General features: G+C 36.2%; 1 protein-coding gene across 1 annotated transcript in view; it reads left to right on the forward strand.

The window, feature by feature from the left end:
- Positions 1-21499, forward strand: part of LOC145668417 (uncharacterized) — a 297055-nt gene that overhangs the window by 209216 nt on the left and 66340 nt on the right. The gene's annotated exons all lie outside the window — the stretch shown is intronic.

The raw sequence follows: 21499 nt of genomic DNA on the forward strand, positions 1-21499 counted from the left end.
CCTTGAATAAAGAGTTAAGAAAAAAGACTTATAAAATGCTTCGTGTGGAGTATGGTGCTATATGGATCAGAAACATGGATATTACGCAAAAATGATTAAAAATGACTGGAAGCTTTCGAATTTTGTGTGCGGAGAAGAATGGAAAGAATTAGCTCGTTCGAGTGGAGAACAAATGAGAAGGTGTTAGAAACGGTGGGACAGAAAGAACAATTTTAGATATTATTAAGAAGAGGAAGAGAAACTGGTTGGGACATTTGCTAAAAAGGAACTGTATCATGAGGAACGTGCTAGAGGGTATGGTGGCAGGAAAGAGAGAGAGAGGGCGAAGAAGACTACAGTTAATGGATGATATTAAAACAGAGAAATCGTAGAGGTTAGCGAAGAGGTTAGCGGAAGAGCGTGAAGCATGGAATCTTCTCAGTTGCCGCAACTGACATGCCAATAATGGCAGAATACTTGTGATGAGGATGATAAGAACCAAAAGCCTGCAGGGCATCATATCTCACAAACTTGTACATCAATCAAGGTCTGGCACCATGCCAAGTTTGATCACGATCGGATAAATTCGGTTACACTCGTACAATATAAAAAAATAAAATCTTTAAGTTTTACGTCTCATGATTATGCGGCTAGGCGAAAGGAGACGGACGTACAATATAAAGTGTCTTTTTAATTGAATTTTCAAAGAGAAATGAGATGAAGGGCGGAAAAGATGTGAAAATTATCTTTAAAGTAGGAACACGTGATATACTAGTTCCAAATTGTATACTGCTCGGGAACATAATTTTCAGTCAGCTAATTGGCCCTCATACCGATTTTAGTTTAATACACAAGAAGTTCTTGGTTCGGATTATTTTACATTTCGTCTTTGTCACCGGAATCAATATTTATTTAGCTTTAATGGACACAGACAACACATACAAATATTTTTGCTGTTAACTTAGACCAATAGCTAAATATGATCTCAGAAAATGCCTTTCTGCAGGGAGACTGGTAGGGGACGAAGCGGTTGGTAAAAGTTAAGAAGCACTTACCAGATATGAGCACCACATTTTGAAGTGAAGATGAGTTAGTGCACGATAAAGGATGTATTTTGAGTGCGATGGCGAGAATATATTTTGAGACTGAAGAGGAATGTATATAAAGCAGATAATACATTTTGAGTGTGAGGGCGAGAGTACATTTTAAAGATGAAGAAGAGTTAGTGAGAGGTAAGAATACATATAGAGTGCGATGGTGGGAATATATATTGAAGGAGAAAACGAGTGTGTGAGATACAGAGGATACATTTTAATGCTGGAAATACATCTTGAAGATGAAGAACAGAGAACGCGAGGCAGATAATAATAACTGAGAGTGGAAATACATTTCGAGAGAGAAGCCGAGTGAATGCGGGAGGGAGTATAAACTTTGAATACGAAGACGAAAATACGTTTGGAGTAAGAAGTTGGGTGTATTTGAGGCAGAGAAAACATTTTGAGAATAGTGTTGCGTAACCATACATTAGCATGGTGTACGCGAGGCAGAGAATACATTTTTGGTGAAGGTCGATAATGTATTTTAAGGATGAAGGCAAATGAGTGCAATGGCAAATTAAATTTTGTGGATGAATTTCAGCTAGTATGAGAACAAGAATATATTTTGAACATAAGGGTGAGAATAAATTTTGAGGACGAATGGGCCAAAATACTTTCGGGGCGAGGACTAATGAGGGTTTGTTAAAATGTCCACCTCCGGTGATAGTAGTATAAGAGTTGTCTTGAATCCTTGAGTTGAATACCTAATAGACCATTGACTACATTTTGGAAGGTCTTGTCAGATTGCCATCACTGCTTTGACAGAGTGCAAGTTGTTCTCTTTTGTTTTGTAAACGTACTTATTATGTTTACTGAGATTAGAGAAACAGACTGTGGTATCAGAGAATATCAGATTGGCAAGTATAAGTTTTCTCATTGGCGAAACCCAAAAATTGTTCTTCAGCGACCTTTTTAAAAGCAAAACTTGAATATTGTTATGCGAAAATTTCACGAAATCAAGGCCCCAAATTTGATGGTTCATAACACGGAAGCTAAAAGTTTTCACATCATAATATTCCAGTCCCTTCCATTATACAGGAGATGAAAGTCTAGCGCCATGCCAAGTTTTATCTAGATTGCATGAATTCGGTTCAACTCGTATGATACATATAGTGCCCTTGATTTGTCGTGGGAAATAAATGGTGAGAGACGAAAATTACTGATTTAAAATTTACAGTTCCTAGTTTGAATCAAAGTGAACCGACAGAAATGCCTAGTTTCTAAACTCAACTCTAGCCTAGTGACTTTAATCAAATTCGCTGTTCATGAACAATGTAAGGAGGTGTAGGTAACTTATGAGTAGCCCTAAAAGTGCACACTGTGCAATTTCCATTACATTGCATCACTTGTTATGTGTGTCCTGGGGAAGAAAGTTGAATGTCTCCGTGTAGACTATTAATCTCATTCTATTCTAAACAGTTTATGAAAGAAACATTGCTGTATTCTATGAAGAGACACGTTTAACTATTCAAAGTTTACCATGCCTACTTTTACGTTCCATTTAAAGTTTCATCGTTTCTAATTTTTACTTTCTAGCGATGAATAGAGGAAAGAAAAGTTACGATGATCCTGAAAAATATTGAGATTTCAACGAATTTACACGTTTCATGAATCATAGATATCGAAAAAAGTTATTTTTTGACATACGTTCGTCTATTCATCTGCTTGTCCGTTCGTTCTGATGTATCATACACTCACCAAGAGGCCATACCATCAACCTAATTCTAAACTTAAGATTTTTGTTTGATTCTCTAGAGGGGGTTTTCGAATTTTCTTTCTATCCCTGAAAATAAGGGTAATTTACTGAAGGACAAATATAAAAAATTGCAATTTTCTGAAGAAGACTCTAACGATTTTCTTCATATTTTTCAGTAACAGTTCCATGATGTGATACAAATCATTTTTTAAAAAATCGAAAAGGGGAAGTTTATACTTGGGATGAGTTTTCTCGGATGGTTTTCTCAAAAACTTACGCGATTTTGTTCATATTTCATAGATAAATATTTTATTAATTATCTGATAATATAACATAACTCATTTATCTTGAAAACATATACCAGGGGTAGTTTACTCTTGAGTGAAATTTTATGGACAACTTTCTCGATAACAACTCACACAATTTTGTTTATATTTCATCAATATTTATAGAATGTTGCATAAATCATTTCCATCAGAATATTCATAAAGGTTAGTTTACTCTTTGTTGTGAGTTCTTTTTCAAGTTTTGTGCAATACGACTCATGCTATTCTGTTGCTATTATATAAACAAATATTTCACTAATAACCATAACATATGACGAAAGCCATTTCTTATGTAAATATTTACAAGAGATAATTTCGTTTTGGGGTGATTTTCCTTGGTGCATTAATAACCGCAGCATAGCATGATTTAGTTTAACGAATTGAAGTGAGAGAGTTTGGTGCGGTGACGCGTACCTTTTATTTAAGTTTCTGTTCGCAGTGTATTTAAATCAGCATTTTACGTTTATATAATTTTAATCTTTTTACTAATTACGACGCATCATATCAATCTCTTGATTAAAATAAATAAATAAAACATGGTCATGACAACGAGATCAAATACGACTTCGTTATCCTCGATAATATAATACATGCTGACGCTTGTGATCTCTTTTTATCAATCGGATTTCATATGTTTAGCCTCCGAAATACACTAGGTTGCTATCTAATTTCGTTGTTCTATGCAAGTCATGATTCCAACTAGAGATGGGCAGCATTTACCAAGAGTCAAAATCGAAGCACTCGTCGTTTGTCCCTGGAAAGAGGTTTTTAGTCGCACATCCATCATGTATGTTTTGTCCCTACAAGTGGCACCCCTACAAGCTACAATTGTATCAGAACCTGTTAGAGAATGACCCAAATCGTCGATCCAAATTCATGGGATGGGTAACAGAGTAAATGTGCTAAAATCCCCGTTTCGTCTATGATGTATTATTCATTATGAGGCTACTTTTACGTTGCAATGTTCGCTACAGGTTAGACACCAATTTCCATTTATGTAAGGCTCTTCTGGTATTCCTCGAAAATGATAGTGTGTGGGGAACCCTTGTTGTGGGTACTTTGTTATCAATGGTACCTTAACCGCAGTCGAATATTGTCAAATGTTGGAAGTAGATATCTTACCATCGCTCTTATCTGAAGATGGACATTCCCTGTCTTTCACGAACGTAATGATGCTCTTCCGTAGCATGGAAATTGTGTTTGTGAATATTTGGATGTCCACTTTTCCAACTTCTGAATCGGTAGATGTGGTGCTGTGAGTGGCCACCACTTTCCAATGACCTCACTCCTCTAGATTTCTATCTTTCAGAACATCTCAATTTCATTGTGTACTCAGTGAAAAATGCAGAATATTGACCACCCTAAAGTAAAGCATAACAAACACTTGTGCAAGCATACCTGAAAGCATTTTGAACAAGAGTTTGGATGAATGAGAAAAAATAACTCTGACAATTAAACGGAATGAGCAACACATCGAACACTTCCTTTGATCGGGAGAAATATGTGATGTGTGAATGACGCTGTGAAAACCATGAAACAATCATAACTTCGTTATGGTAAGTCATAAAGTAAAAACAAACGCAGTGTTGAATTGCTGAGAGAATTTCAGATGAGAAGAATGTATTACAACGTAAGGTTTCCATTTAAGAAAATTAAAGAAAACTCAAAATGGCATATTGTAAGATGGCGGCCAAGGACATCACATATGATAAAAGTTTTTGCAATTCTTTTATTTGGGTTCTTCCACACTTTTGGGACTACCCGATATATATACCTAGGTATATATGTATATCCTTGGTTGATTATTCATTCACAGGTATCCGAAACATTGAAAATTCTAAAGTAGATGAGAAAGCACTTAGTATTTACAAATAAAATAAATTATTTCAGATTAACATCCCGCAATTTTCCCTTTACACTAAGGGAGACGGATGATTAAGGCAAGTGGAGATAATGGAAAAATGATGTGATGAGAATGTGGAAGAAAACATGAGTACCTCAAAACACCCAGGGATGCGATTTTTATTTCGCACAATGTAGATATCATTGAGTTATGCAAAATGTTGTGGGTCACTGCAGTTTCGAAGAAAATCGATAAAATTATTTTCTTGTATATCTTAAAAATTGATGCTGCACGATACCCACACGACCTATTAACGTAAATCTGATACTGAAGTATACATTAATCAAACTTTGTATTACAATATCCACATTATGACAGTATACAGTACAGTTAATGAGAAATAGACAGAATTTATGATTAAAGTTTAATTATGGTTTGAAGAATAATGTAAAAAAAAAAACAAAACAAGAGATACATGTGTTGATAGGTTACATCGAGCTGAACAAAATCATATGCATTAAGATAGATGTTAATGCATAACTTTCGAAGAATTTTTTAAAAGATAAACGGATTTTCTTAGCTTTAGAAAGCATATTGCTCAATGGCAGTCTGGTACCATTTATAGTTTTCGTTCATTTCATTTTATTAATTTATGCAGTTTGAAAAATATACATTGCTAAATAGCGTATTGTATTTGTTGTTGTTTGACTTCTTCTAACAGTGACAGACATATGAACTATATCATCCTAACAATGACATACATTGTCCTTACAATGACATACATCGCGCTAACAGTGACATACAGAGTCCCTACAGTCACTACATCTTCCTAACAGTGACAGACATATGAACTATATCAACCTAACCCTTTCCAGATCCTGGCTTTTTGGGCTATTTTTTAGACTTTCAGTAAAGCAGCTACTGTATCGTCACTATTTATCCTAGGATCATGGTTCATACCTCATTCTCTTCAGAATAGAGCTGGCTTTCGAATGGTACCACTTGCATGCTCATACCATATACCAGAAGCGGGAAAAAATGTCAATGTGAAAATTTCGGAGGGAAAATTTTGTTCTTGAACTTTGGCCCCCCTGCCCCCCCCCTGTGTGATCGTAGCCATAAAAAAATCTGATAAATAGTGCTTGGTATACTGAATGTGTGTGCCAAATTTCAAGTTACTATCTTGAATAGTAAGGGCGGGAGAATTTTTATCAAAAATTCCCACAATGCCCCAAAGTACCATAAAACACTATGATCTCAGGGGAAAAAATCCTGAGGTATCCCTAATTACCCTAGGACTATAATCCGCCAATTATTCTCTTCAGAAAAGAACTGTCTTTCAGGCGGTACCATTCACATGTCTCCATCATGTATCTAAGGCGGAAAATTCCTGAAAAAAGGGATTTTTTGGGGCAAATTTTCCCTTTTTTCAACTTTTGCCCCTCTGGACCCCCCTGTTTTTACGCAGAAATCGGAAAAAAACTTCTGGTAAATACTACTCGGTGGACTGAATGTTTGTGCAAAATTTCAATCTTCTACGTGAAAAAATAGGCCCGCTAGAAATATTTTCCTACCATGCCCCACTTTTACCCTATACAGAAGTATATTTGGATAAAAATTCACTGAGACGGCCCTAATTACCCTAGAATAATAATTCGACCGTCGTTCTCTTCAAAATAGAACTGCCTTTCAGACGGTATGACTCACGTGATCCTATCATGTATGTAAGGCGGGAAAATGACGAAAAACGGGATTTTTGGGGTAAAAAATCCCTATTTTTACCCCTTTGTTCCTCTGGTTCCCCCTGTTTTAGCACTGACATCGGAACAAAAAATCTGGTAAATACTACTCCGTGGACTGAATGTTTGTGCAAAATTTCAATCTTCTACGTAGAAAAATAAGCCCGCCAAAAAATATTGAACACACGCTTAGAAAATGAGAAAAGAAATTTTTGACTTATGACGTCATCACCTCCTATGTCTGGACGCAGGACGGTCTGAAACCATACGTAATGTCTTCTGCAAGGCCTCTGGACTTGGAAAACAAAAAAAAAAAAAAAAAAAACGGACGAAAAAGCTCAAATAGAAGAGAAATAACGCAATGTACCATGAAAAGTGCATATGGTACAAATTGTACCATAGGATCCCGAAGGGGTACATCATCCTAACAATAACAGGCGTATGAACTAAATCATCCTAACAATGACATACATCGTCCTTACAATGATATTCATTGTGCTAACAGTGACACACAGCGTCCTTACAGTAAACATCTTCCTAACAGTGACAGACATACATGTTACAGTGACACACATAATCCTAGTAAAGATATACATCGTCATTACAGTGATTACATTGTCTTAACGGTGATAGACATACCCCTTACAGTGACATACATCATCTTGACAGTGACATACTTCGACCTTATAATGAAATGCATTGTCCTAACAGTGGTATACTCCTAACAGTGATATACTTCATCCTAACAGTGACATACATCGTCCTGACATTGGCAGACATACTTATTGCACTGAAATACATCGTAGTAACAGCCAGACATACTTTTCGCAGTGGTGTCACACTACTTGTAAGAGTTCACTTTTTGTAGTCAAATATCTATGATGGAAAATTACTTTGAAGAATTAGAATATATAATAGCTGATAGTGTCTTTTCAAGTTTAGATAAACTCGTAAATAAGCCAGCAATCAGCACCAGATAATAAAAGGTTACATTACACAGGAAATTAAATATGTGTTTCCAGTTATAACGTTAATCAGAAAAGAAAAACAAAACAAAAACCCGAAACAAAATAATCCACGTCAATTTTTACTACATTTAGCTGTTGCTAAACGAGAAGGAAATGAAAAAAGTCAGAACGGTTTTATTATGCACCCTCGAAACATACACCCGCTCAGAATTCAGCCACGCATATCTCCTGGCTCTCTAAATCCCTGCCAGCTGGAGATAGCTTAACTGTGACCGTAGAGTACAATTTCGGAACAAATAAATAAACAGAGGAATGTGTGAACCTGAATTGTATAAGCACACGTATGGCATGCGAACACATATCAATACAAACATATTTGCATTACCAGTTTTAATTCCACTTGTATTAGTACATATTGCTTGTATTAGTATGTAACAAAAAATCGAAAGATATCAAACGATACATTTCATCGACCTAAAAAAGGGATAGGGGTGAGTGTAAATAGACAAAAATGGTATCTTTTCCTGTTACCCTAAAAAGTAATGCTATACACTAACCAAATTATCTATGAATATAATTATCTATGAATTTGATTTCGAGTTTACAGGTGGACCTACAGCTTAACGGGGATCCAAACCACATGAGCTCCCGCCAAGAACCGAACACAAATCTCCCATACCGAAAGCGCGTAAAATTATCTACGCTGAAAAAAAATCCATTACCTGGACAGCTATATACTGTATAAATGTACGGAATGCATATATTTACTACGGAAATTTGTGCAGAGCATATGTTAGCCATATGAAACATGTATTGTCTTTTTCCTTCGCTTAGATGTTGCATCATGCCGCTGCATGATATCTGACATCTAACAATCTCCCGTATATTAGATACGTATACGTATGTTACACACGTGAGATATATGTTATATACGTCCATCTGTATGTGAGATCCTTACCGCCAACATGCAGTTCGTTTTCTTCAAACAAAAAGTACATATAAATGCAACACTTATACTGAAACTATTATAAAATACTCGTTTTTAGTTATACGTTTCGTGCAGAATGTTACATACACTCGTAAGTAAAGTCAAATAACTACATGATTTACGCATGTAACCTACGTTTTTACGTACACTACACAGTTTTTTACTCGGTCTATACTGAAATATAACTTCATCAAGCTTCTTACAACGACACTAGCAAAACAGTAGTACTGAGTGAAATTAATAGGATATTAATTAAATTGTGATTAATTTTAAATCTTAATATTTGTTTTAACTATAATATTCTTTTAAAATAATGACATTTATCATTCGTTAGATCATCATCAAGCTGGACCAAATGAGGATGCTTGAGAAAAAGATCTGTAGGGAAAATACAATTTTCGTGAACTAAGAGAAAAGAATCTGATTTTTAGTCTAGAAAATTCGGAGAGGCGAAATTTACCAGGATTCTGATACGGCATACACAAGGCTTTTGTAAAAGAGTGCGTAGAAGTCTATTGCTTAGCCAAAACCAATCTGTACAGCTATAAATAGAAATAAATCATGTGTCTCCTCCGTCTGGACTTCCAGGATACAAAAAAAAAAATCATGGTTATACCGTATACTTTCTTGTGCGAATATTAGAAAGTCCCTTTCTTGTGCACTATCTAGATTTTCCCTCTTTTGGCTGGAAATAAGCATATAGAGAAAAGAAATGAGTATTTAGTATAATCTAGAAATCTATGTTATATGGAACATTCGTACAAAGAGGAGGAGCATGAATTGCATCATCTAGGTTGACCTGATTCCAACACAATACAGAAAGTCTGCACAACATCACCAATTGCAGTTCTGCTGTGGCAGAAGCACACTGAGAAAAATCCGTTCTCCGGACAGCGGTATATTGTACAGTCACGAACATTAATAAATGGAGGTTGGAGCCATAAGAAATAATGGCTTCAGCCTCCATTTATTAGTATTCGTGACTGTACAAATATACGGTATCCCCTTGCTTACTACAGAAATCAGTACTACGGTTATCCGTATGCTACATAGGCACTGACCTTACTAGGAATGATTCCATACCGGAACCAAGTACATGGGGAAAACTTATATATCGACTCAAAGCTCTTGCCAAGAGAAGTACGAAACCATTTTCAAATCACGGGCAAATCCACAACCTGATCCAATAAGGGGCCCGTTTGTTGGTGTTTGTGACTCTATGTATTGCAATTTCGACAGAAGTTTAAATGAATATCACTATGCATCACGCGTAAGCACCTGAGCCCATCATGTTCCGTTTTGGCTCATTGCTAGAACGTAACTCGAGCAAGAGTTTGATAATATCGGTTTGCACCCAGGTGTCCCCATTTGGTCAGTGTTGCCAACCAACTGTAAATACAATGTGGCAGATGGTTTCTGTACTACTGGATGTATATCCATGAAACCTGACAACATCATTCGTCACTAGAAAAATATACTGTGGACGTATTCTTCCTCTAAGGAGCCCAGTTTGTCAGTGTTACCAACCAACTGTAAAAATGAGAAAGTGTAAAGCAGGTACAATGAGACGTTTATACACCAAGATTGGCAGAAACATCAAACAACATTATAGCAAAAACACGTCGAGTGTGACCGTATTCAACCACTCTTGGTTGTCAGTATTGCCAACCAAGTGTAAACATCACAATGTTGCAAATGGGGTACGTGCCATTGAACGAATATAGAACAAACTGACAGAAGCAACATTGGACAATGGAAATCATAGTATGAGTGTGCCCAAGCAACTCAATTTTACAGTGTTGCCAACCATCTAAAATATATTTTCTCGAAAGGTTGCCTGATCATTGTATGCATAGAGACAAAACTTGACATAAACATTCGACACAACAGCCAATATTCTGTCGTTGTTACCATTCCCTAAGCACCACAGTCTGTCAGTATTGCTAACATTTTCAAAATGGAAGTTCTTCTAATAGTAGTATACTAGCTTCGTAGTAATTTTTTTGTCTAATGTTATGAATGGTATTTCGTGTGATGTTTCTACCAATTTTGGTGCATAAACGTTTCATGGTAAGAAATCTGCTTTACATCTCATTTTTACGGTTGGTTAGCAACAGTGACAAACTGGGGTCCTTGGAAGAGGAATACGTACACAGTAAATTTTTCTAGTGACGAATGGTGTTTATGCCACGTTTCATGAATATACATCCAGTGGTACAGAAACCACCTGCCACATTCTATTTACCATTGGTTGGCAACACTGACCAAATTGGTACGTCTGGGTGCAAAGCGATATTATCAAACCCTGCCCGAATTACCTTCTAGCAATGAACCAAAAAGGAACATGACGGGCCCAGGTGCTTACACATGATGAATCATAACATTCATTTTTGCTTTTGTCGAATATGCCATACATAGGGTCTCAAACACCAACAAACTGGCCCCTTATATGGTCAGGTTGCGGGTTTGCCCGTGATTTGAAAACGGTTTCGTACTTCTCTTGGCAAGAGCTTTTAGCCGATATATAGGTTTTCTCCAGGTACTTGGTCCCGGAATGGAATCATCCCTAGTTAGATGTTACATCATGCCGTTGCTGGATGTCTGACATCTAACAGTTTTCCGTATATCACATGCATATACTTATGTTACATTTCTCGACTATCTGTTATATATGTCCATTTGTATGTGAGATCCTAACCGAATATATTGTTTCATATGGAAAGTACATACAGATGGAACACTTATATAGAAAGTATTATAAAACAAGCGTTTTCAGTTATATGTGGGCTGTACGTTAAGTCCAAAAACTACAGAACGCATGTAACCTACAATTTTTTTCTCAGTGCAGCATCAAGGAAGTCGCCTGTAGCCGGTATCTATAAATTTTCCTAATAAATGTGTTCGATTTTTATTTCCGTGTAGCGCTATAAAATATATAATTCGTTGCCAATAATAAGTAGTTTGTATCTTATTGGAAGAGATAATGTATTTATGCAATTCATATGTGAAACATAGACCCATACCATGTTAAGTAGCACGCTGTATATGTTGGTGTTTGGACTCTAACAGTGATGTACATACTACTTATAATATTAATAATACGACGAATGCTTTGTACGTACGTACGACATTGTTAGGCTTAACTTTATAAAAAAACGTGTTGATAACATAGAATCAAATAATTGGTAAAACTCTGACAATTGTGACCTGCGTCAATTGCGGTTATGTCAACACTCTTGGGGAATTGTGATCATTTTCTTTAGAAGGTCATTTCAGAAAAAAATGAATTGTGAAAATTGCGACCAAGTTGTTAATCATCTTATATGTCTGTATCAAATATAGGTTTATTATTTTACATCGAGCTTAAAACAAGTAACCAAAGACTGTTGACTGAAAACATTATTCAGAAAAGGTATATTATAAGCTATTACATAGAGATACATAGCTGATAAGAGAATTACGATAACACAATTATTGTTGTGTGTCTTGTTTATTCGTCTGTGTGAATTCCCAGATTTCTCGAAGCAGCCGCCTGCCATAATAGCATTAAGAGAAACGTTTATATTAATGCATATAAATGGTTGCTTTTTACTTTACAACGAGTATAGAAGAGAAGAAAGTAGGGTGATCGTTAAATTAAAAAAAAAAAAAAAGGTAAGCGGAATTCGAGATTTTAACGTATTTACAAGTTTCATAGGTCTCACATACCGAAAAAGCTATTTTGCGATGCCTCTGTATGTGTGACTGTGCGTCCTTATGAATACTTGCTAATCGGCCATTCTTTTTAAACATATAGAGACCAAATTTTAAATTTTAGGTTTCCATAGATTCTTCAGGGAGGTTTCTGGAATTGTCTTCTTATTCCAAAATTTAGGATAGTTTAGTACAGGGTGAAAATATCACAATGTCTTTATAGGTAGAGTCAAACGATGGACCGGATGACTTTTTCCCCTTCACCAAGCTTTATTACAAAATTTAATAAATACAAGTGTCTCGAATTCAATGTCTCTTCCTCAATGACCAAGTGAAGGAGTATTAAATGTTTTGCTGGGTGCCCCTTCCACTCATGACAGTTTTCAGAACATTTTGGCAGGTTGTAGGTTAGAATTGGATTATAAGCTTAAGATGGAATCCCTACTCCCGCGCGACATAGGGTAAGGAAGAGGTACTCCTAGTCCACAGGAAGGTAAAGGTTAAGGGATCAGTTGGTCGACTGATACTGGGTCCCTCGGTGGTCCGGCTTTTATCTGTCCTCTTCGGGTCCTTCCGTGAGGTCCGTCATCTTTCGGCGTTCGTCGGAGTTTTTCTTGCCGGCTTCTCGTCTGCTATGCTGTTTTCAAACAATAGCACGTGTTGTGTTAACATGTGCTCTTGTCATGATGTGGGGATCCTTGCACCCCCACACTGGAAAAAAATAACTTGGAAGATTATTTTGAGAAAAGAAACGCATAATTGTTATTAGTGAAAGGCATCTTACCACAACAATGACACATTTGGGAGTACTGTTTAGACACTATAAAACACTGTGAGCACTATAAAATACTGAAAAATCACTATAAGAACACTTGTTGCGAAATATACATATAATGGTAATAACACTTTTAGTTCCGTTTCAGCGAAGCTGGATCAAAGCAGTTTATCATTTCCCTCAAAAAGGACAGAAGTGATATCACTGTGATTAATAAACATATACCAGTTTATTAAGGGTCGGTCACTATGGGTATGTCACATCCGGTATGAGTAGTCTATATGGGCGGAGTCTCACTTTTGTAGTATTAGTTAGCGCCAATGAATTTAGTCTTTCTAATGGTAACGATATGTTTAGCCAAGAGAATGTGAATTTTTGGTCACTCTGTATAATGGGATGATGAGTCTGATTTTATGAACATCCTGTATAAGGAGAAGAAATAACGTAATAAGCATTCATGTACGTTAGTATTGAAGAAACGATGCGAGAAGCAAGAAAGCGTTGTATTTCGACCTTGCGATAATTAATTACTTTTGAGACTAAAAATGAATGAAAAATGTTGGTCTTGCATTTTGCGAGGAGAACGGAAATATTAATATAGCGAAGTTGAATAATAGAATGAGATACAGCTGATAATTGAAATAAAAAAGCGCGGATTTATGTCAGTGTATCTTTTTTTTTTTTTTTTTTTTAGTTTCTTCTGTTGTTCGTCCTTCTTCTGTTCCGGTAAATACTTGGAATTTAATTCTTCTCCTTCTTGAATTTGTGTTTCTCTCTTCTTAGTTTTGTGTTCCCTCAGTTTGGTCCTCGTAGACTGGCTTTAAACGGTCCACCGCAATTTCTTGAATTCAGTCCTTGAATTTAGATGGTAATTCGACTCGTTAAAATTTTGAATTAAGTTCCTCCAAGATTCATGCCGTGCCTTCATAGTAAACGGTAATATGTTCAGGTAAACCAATCTTTCTTGTGGGATAATATACCTAAACAAGGTCCTCTGGATTATAAGTTGTCCGTCTATGGTGCTTATCGTAAAACTGCTTTTGTTTGTTATATGACTTCTAATATGTAATGGAATCGGTGGGGAACGGTCGTGGAATACGGCAGATTTAGAAATACTAATTTTTATGAACGTATCCCCCTAAAATATCCGATGTCGTCAGGGACATAAGTAGAAACGTCTCTATATTTAAATGATAAATCATAATCTGCTTGTTTTTGCTTTCTGTCCAGGTCGGGGTTAACGTCAAGGAGCTCTTTATTGAGAAGTGTTTTTGTGTACTTTAGACGTTCCTCCGTTTCCTCTTTTGTCTTAAATTGATATGCTTTTTCTAAAAAATTTGGTTCTTCTAAGGTGTTGAAAGTAACTTCGTGCCCCCCCTCAAGAACCGCTACTGGTGTATTCTTTTTTAAAGTGACGCTATTGCTACTGGGATTTGAAATTAAAATTGTCATTTTGTTTGCTTCTGTCTTCTGATCGAGGGCATTTAACTTATGTTTCTCGCGTATTCCAGGAAGCAATGATACATACAGGAATTCTTTGTCAGCAATTTTTTTTCCTGCCACTTCTATAAATGTATGAGAACGTGGAGGTAATGTTACTTGCTTAGTCACGTATAAACAGTTGTAGTCTGTCTGCAATACTATCTGAGTCGTAAACGATGACAATGTATTTCCTTTGCTTTCCAGTGGTAGCTATGGTTTCTTTGGAAGTTTAAAAAAAGAGATTGCATTCTTGTTTAAGTCGATGGTGGAATGCGAACGTTGGAGAAAGTCAATTCCTATAATTAATGGCATGTCTTGTCAATTATTCTAAAGTAATGAGTAGATGTTGTTTGACCTATTTTAAATTTTATCAATGCTATCTGGTTAAAACAAATATTATTTCCCGAGATTCCTTTTACTATCGTCTGGAACGAAAAATAGACTTGTCCCAGGGGGTACGGTTTTGGCTGGCCAGAGGGATACTGTACTTCCAGTGTCAATTTTATCGCATTCTGAGGGCCTGATTTAGTTTTAATAGTTAAATTCGACCTGTTAATTTCGTCCTCTAACGCAATATTTCCCTTCTTTCTCCCAATTGTCCTGATTGTTCTATTATAGGAATTTCGTAATTTTTGCCAGTTTCTGTTTGGTCTCCCTGTTCCGAGTAATGATGACTGTCGGCCCCCTTGTCAAGGGGCTGCCTTATGCGTTTTTTTGACGCTTGTAGCAAACAGATGCACCATGCTCCCGATTCCGGCATATCGAGCACACCAAAATTTGATCTTCCGTTGTACCGGGCTTGTCCCTGTTTGTTATTATTTCTCCTCCTGCTTCTCTGGTTTCTATTCTTCTGTTGGTTTCTGTAATTCGTCTGAGCTATCACCAACGACAATTCTGCCATTTTATTGGCCAAGGAAGAGAGATCATTTTGTGGAGGGTCTTGTCTTGGTGGGGAACGGTCTTGGGTTCTTGACTTGGGGTTTGAAATTCTTGGTATTAGTTTGAGAAATTGCCATGGAAGGATTGATTTGTTGTTGATATGTAGGTATATAGCTGTTCGTCGGTTGTGTAACAGGTTGCGTTTGCGCAGGATAGGTATGGTGATATAGCTGTTGTCCAGGATACATTGTCTTTGGTTCGGTTGGTAAGCCATAGGATATATTCTGCGGATTAGGTATCTGATTCTGGCCGTATTGTTTTTGTGATAGGTCTACATGCTCTCTTTTCATCAAAAGGTCATTAGCGGCTTCCAAAGTGTTTAATTTAGTTTGTAGCACTTCTACCGAAACAAGCAAATCCCTCTGCAATCCCAAGGATAAATTATGGATCTTTTATTTTTCAGTCGCTTCCGGTAGTAACTGCCTGATTGCTCGGAGTTTACGTAAAAAGTATGAGTCTATGGATTCATCCATTCCCTGTTGAACCTCGAACAATTCCTGTTCTACTTTATAAGATGGGACCTTTGGTATACTTAATGCTAAAAATTTAGATTTTAAATCGTCATAGGTCATCGTACCAAATTGATTTTGGTTTTTAAGCTGTAACACGAGATCTAGTGCCGTGTCTTGTAAATATATTGGTAGAATTTAATTCTTCTTAGCCGATGACCACGACTGCATAGTTGCCATATGGTCGAATAGCATGAAAAACCTGTCCGGGTCCTCGTGCACGTGTCCCGCATACTTCGTTAAATGTGACATGTTAAAGGATATTTTAGATGTACCCTCTGTCATTTTCGTGTTATTTTCTCCTGATCTGTATGTTCGTTTACCTGACCTAGTTTCCGGCATAAATCGCACTCAGGAAAGGTAAGAAGACAGGGAGGGATGGAGATTATGTCAAATTTAGTTGAATTTTGATACTAACCCCGTCAGTGCTTAGATAAAAAGTTAAGAAAAACAGCGCCCCGTACAAAACTCCGGTGCCTACACCACGCAATGTCTTTATAGGTAGAGTCAAATGATAGAGCGCGTGACTTCTTTCTCTCACCAAGCTTTATTACAAAATATAATAAATACAAGTGTCTCTAATTCAATGTCTCTTCCTCAATGACCAAGTGAAGGAGTATTAAATGTTTTGCCGGGTGCCCCTTCCACTCATGGCAGTTTCCAGAACATTTTGCAGGTTGTAGGTTAGAATTGGATTATAAGTTTAAGATGGAATCCCTAGTCTCGTGCGACATAGGGTAAGGAAGAGGTGCTCCTAGTCCACAGCGACATAGGAAGGTAAAGGTTAAGCGATCAGTTGGTGGACTGATGCTGGGTCCCTCGGTGGTCCGGCTTTTATCTGTCCTCTTCGGGTCCTTCCGTGAGGTCCGTCTTCTTTCGGCGTTTCTCGGAATTTTTCGTGTCGGCTTCTCGTCTGCTATGCTGTTTTCAAACACTAGCACGTGTTGTGTTGACATGTGCTCTTGTCATGATGTGAGGATCCTTGCAATATAAAAAATGTGACTTTTTAAAAAACCTTATATTACTATATGAGTAGTCTGTTTGCAAAAAAAAAAAAAAAAAATTCCAGAAGGAATGGTTTCTTTTTTGAGGTCAGTATTCGTCAGGTGATTCTATCAAAATATATATTGAAAATAGAGAAATGGTAGTTAACTTTTGGGAGTGAGGTTTTTGCGGACAATTTTCTGAAGAACGGCTGGGAGTTTTATTCATAGTCTTTTTTTTCCTGGATAATTTTCTCAAAAATGACTCCTTATTTTGTAAATAAATGTTTCGTCAATTTACAGCAACATATGATGAAATTTAAAAAGTGAGAGCGAGAAAGTTTAGTGCGGTGGCGCGTACCTATTATTTCATATGAAGAAGTGCTTATGGAGGAAGTGTCAGAACATAGGCCTCATCCGTAAATATAATAATGATGATGAAATATGGTAGACATTTCAAAATATATTGATCTCTTCTGTTTCAAAACTTCAGGATGTTGATGAAGGCTAGTCATTCAACCATGGTGAAGCTCCTGCTAATAGGTAGAATCTTTGGTTATTTTCTACATCAGTGGCTGGAAACGAAGCTACTTCTGTGGATATATGGACATACTATTAGCTGAGACACAGAGCTAATAATGATGTAAAAAGATAGACTAATGAAATAACTGCATTGCTCGTTAGACCCCATACAAAGGTTCAAGACTTAAATTTCTGCCTCAAAATTTAAAGCAGAAAGCGCGAATGTGATACTTATCGGAATGGAACTTAACCTCGAACGCTTCAAAAGAAAGAAACGATACATACAGGTGAATAGAAGGATTGACAGTATCGTTCAGAGATGCAAAGTTACAGCAGATGCCAGAGAGCTTTAGCCCATCTTCAAAAACTGGGTTAATGCACAATCTCCAGTGAAACTGTTGATGCATATGATGTTGATACCTTATTGTTTACATTTGGTAGTAGATAAATCTTTAAAGACTACAGAAGTGAAAATTAACACTGTTTTTAAAAACATAAAAATAGACGACCATCAGATCGGGGTTCCGACCATTTGGCCAAGAAAGTGTGAGAGAAATGAATATTTTATCTGTATAATAATAATAATAATAATAATAATAATAATAATAATAATAATAATAATAATAATAATAATAATAATAATAATAATAATATAGTAAAGTGTGAATTTATTAACAAATTTTTGACACTGAGTTAATCGCTACTTCCACTCATTGAGTCTTGAGATTGACATAGACTACTTCCTTGTTGATCGCAATTGTCGTAGGTCGCAATTATCGCAACCGTGGTGCAAGGTACATAAGCTAAAGCACTCTCTGCGGCATTACATAATCTCATAATAAGTTGTCAGCATTTATATAATTGAGAAAATAAGGTAATCGTGCAAAATAATACAAACATACGAGGGTTATTAGTTTTAGGTTAAGTTCGTTTTCTTTTAATGAAAAATTAATCAAGTTATCACTTTTAGAAAGAATATTTATTTTCTTCTTTTATATGGGATTCATTATTTTTGTACGTAATTTCCGTATCGACTCAAACATTAATTGTAATGACCAATGGGATTTTTAATTCCCTCTTAGAACTCAGCTTCCACGATGCTTATCAGTACTTCGTGGTCGATTAAGCTTCTACACCAGTTGTCTAAAATATTTGCAGTCCTGAAAGGTCTTCAGATGACGAAATAATTGGTAGCGCAAAGTCTGGACTGTATCACAGACAATTGAATTCCTCTCGAACAAAATATTTGCGCGATTTGTTTCCTGAACGTTTCCTGAACTTCTTTGAACAATCTTACCAATTTTCACACTTTACTATCCCTCATTACATTAGCACTAATAATAATAATTGCATTGTAATTATTATTACTTCACGTATCTTCCAATGAATATTTGCAGGTGTCACGTTTCTTGCTCGCTGATGATGAATGGCCATATTTCACAGTCAGCTGGAAGCTCGATTTTCTTAAACATTTCGGACTGACACTCCGGACGTACATATTGAAACCATAAATGCAAAAGACATCCAATTTATGCCGGAAACCTTTCCACCCACTTATTCTCAAGGGCACACGTAACTTCAAACGGTATTCACAAGTAAATATTACTTAAAAGTAACTCCAATATATTGAAGTACAGTAATACAAAGGCATAATACCAAACAATATTAACACGCACATGTAAAATAAAGAAAACACAGTAAATTTGTCGTCAATCACCACATTTATAAGTGCAAACGTTACATTATTAAGTACATAATCAATTGCAGATACTTTGTACTTTATGTCGTGTGTTATCAAGGGTATCCTGATACAGTTAAGCAAAACAACCTGAACGCATTCACTCGCGTACCCGAGTTCAAATCAATAAGGGAAGTTTGGCAAAAATTGTAATTAGCTTTTAATAAATTAAGAAACGAGGTATTACGGTAAAGAATTTCTAAGTTACGAACCTAAAACCAAAGTAACTACTAAACTAAGTATTTGTGTTTATTTCCAGCCCTTGAATGAAGCTGGAGACCAAATTCAATATTGAAATTACATAATGTTATCGTAACTGTTTGGTAACTCTCCCTTTGCAATTTAGACAAAAGTATGTGACCCATGTTCACTGTTTTATTAATTATGTTAACCATTGTTTAACCGTAAAATAACATGGAACATCAAAATCGGTAATATAAAATGAAACAAACGTACAAGGTTAATATGTGTATTTTACTTATAACTTCGTCTCTGGAGAAGGATTCACTATGAGAAATGAGCAAAATATGATTACTGGTAGTCTTTACATCGAATTCCTAACTGACAATGTATGTAGTCATTCCAGAAAGAGGAAATTTGGACTGCTTACGAAACTCAATGTTGTTTTGATTTCAAAGCAACACAAGTAATTTCTGAAAAAAAAGAAAAAAATACAGTCTTTGGTTCTACGGGATACCACTTGAAATCCTGAGTAATATCAATTAAAACATGGATATTCTGGAGTCTTCCAGCCCTAAAATAAGGCGGAAATATAAGATTTCTAGGCAGTAGTAGAACACAACGGGAACTATCAAGCCAGATCAACAAGAAAGGACTTGGGTCGTCAATATTAAGGCGTCTATCCTCTACAAAATACGAGAAAAATGACCTCTATTCAATATGTCAATATTTCTAGAAAAGTAAGGCAGATAACAAGCAGTACTATTCAGGATATTGTTTAAATTAATAATGTTATGTACGTCAACTAAAGATAAAGTGTCTCAAAGTAGCGTCTCCGGAACAACACACGGCGCCCAAAACAGGCATAAGAAAATCTTGAAAATGTATAATTTATTCTAAATACTTCAGAACGTCTTCAAATTATGATAGTTTGTTATTTGAATAGACGCTGCATATTAAATGAAACAAAAATTCCAATATAATTTAATTTTATCACCTGATAGCACTGTAATGAGCGGTCACATATAAAATTCCATCGCTGAATTGACTTAATTACAATTTAATGTTGGGGTGCAGACGAGTACTGAAATTATGTCAAATCTTCCCTTAAGGAAAATGTACAAGAAACATGAAAATACTCCGTTGAACAATAAAATCAATCAAGAAAAAACAGTAAAACATTCATTTCTAAACAGCATTGAAGAAGAAATTCTATCAGCAAAATAACTGCGATAAGGCACACAAAGACCATCGTGAAAACAGCCAAGAAAAAATGACAACTACAACTCATTGCTCAATAACTTCATTCAGTCCAAGGAAGAAGAGAAAGATAATGCATACATCAGAAACTAAATGCTATATTTACATCACTCTGAGGCTACAATGACACTATTATTTGTCAACTTCTAGTCGAAAAATTGCACGTTCGTCTATAGACATTTATAAGATCAATAGATAATATTTATTGAACTAAGTTTTTGTAACGGGCAGCAAAGGCCGGTAAATGCTATGAGATTACACCCAAACATATCCACTTACGCATCTAAGGGTATATAATTGATACCAGATTTACAAAATGAATTATTTAGTGAGAAAAGCTGGGAATAAAACTCTTAATTTCTGATAGTGATTTTTGGAATCCAACAGGTATTGAAAAGGTAATGAAAGCGGAAGGTATCTGCAACTTATCATGCTACAGTCTCATCCCATATGACGAAGATCCATGGACATCCTTCTCACTCTGCGGGCGATGGTCGAGAATTTTGGAATAGCGATGTAGCCTTTTCTCCTTCTGGATTCCAAGCCAAATCACAAGCAAAAGACCCCATTCGTCACTTCTCAACCCGTTTTGTTCTGGCCATTCCTCTGACGTCATGATATTAATTGTACATCACCACACCGACCAAATCACCTGATGGCGGTCATATCTCCAGAATAGCCATAGACAAAGTCCGTATTTCCTCATGCAGCTAGATCTGACGATAGCTGCAAACCCATGTCGATAACCAGAAAAGGCAAAGCTCAAGTTGTTAAGAGACAAA

Source organism: Thermobia domestica, chromosome 13 (assembly GCF_964235325.1).
Source record: "Thermobia domestica chromosome 13, izTheDome1.hap1.1, whole genome shotgun sequence".
NCBI lineage: Eukaryota > Metazoa > Arthropoda > Insecta > Zygentoma > Lepismatidae > Thermobia > Thermobia domestica.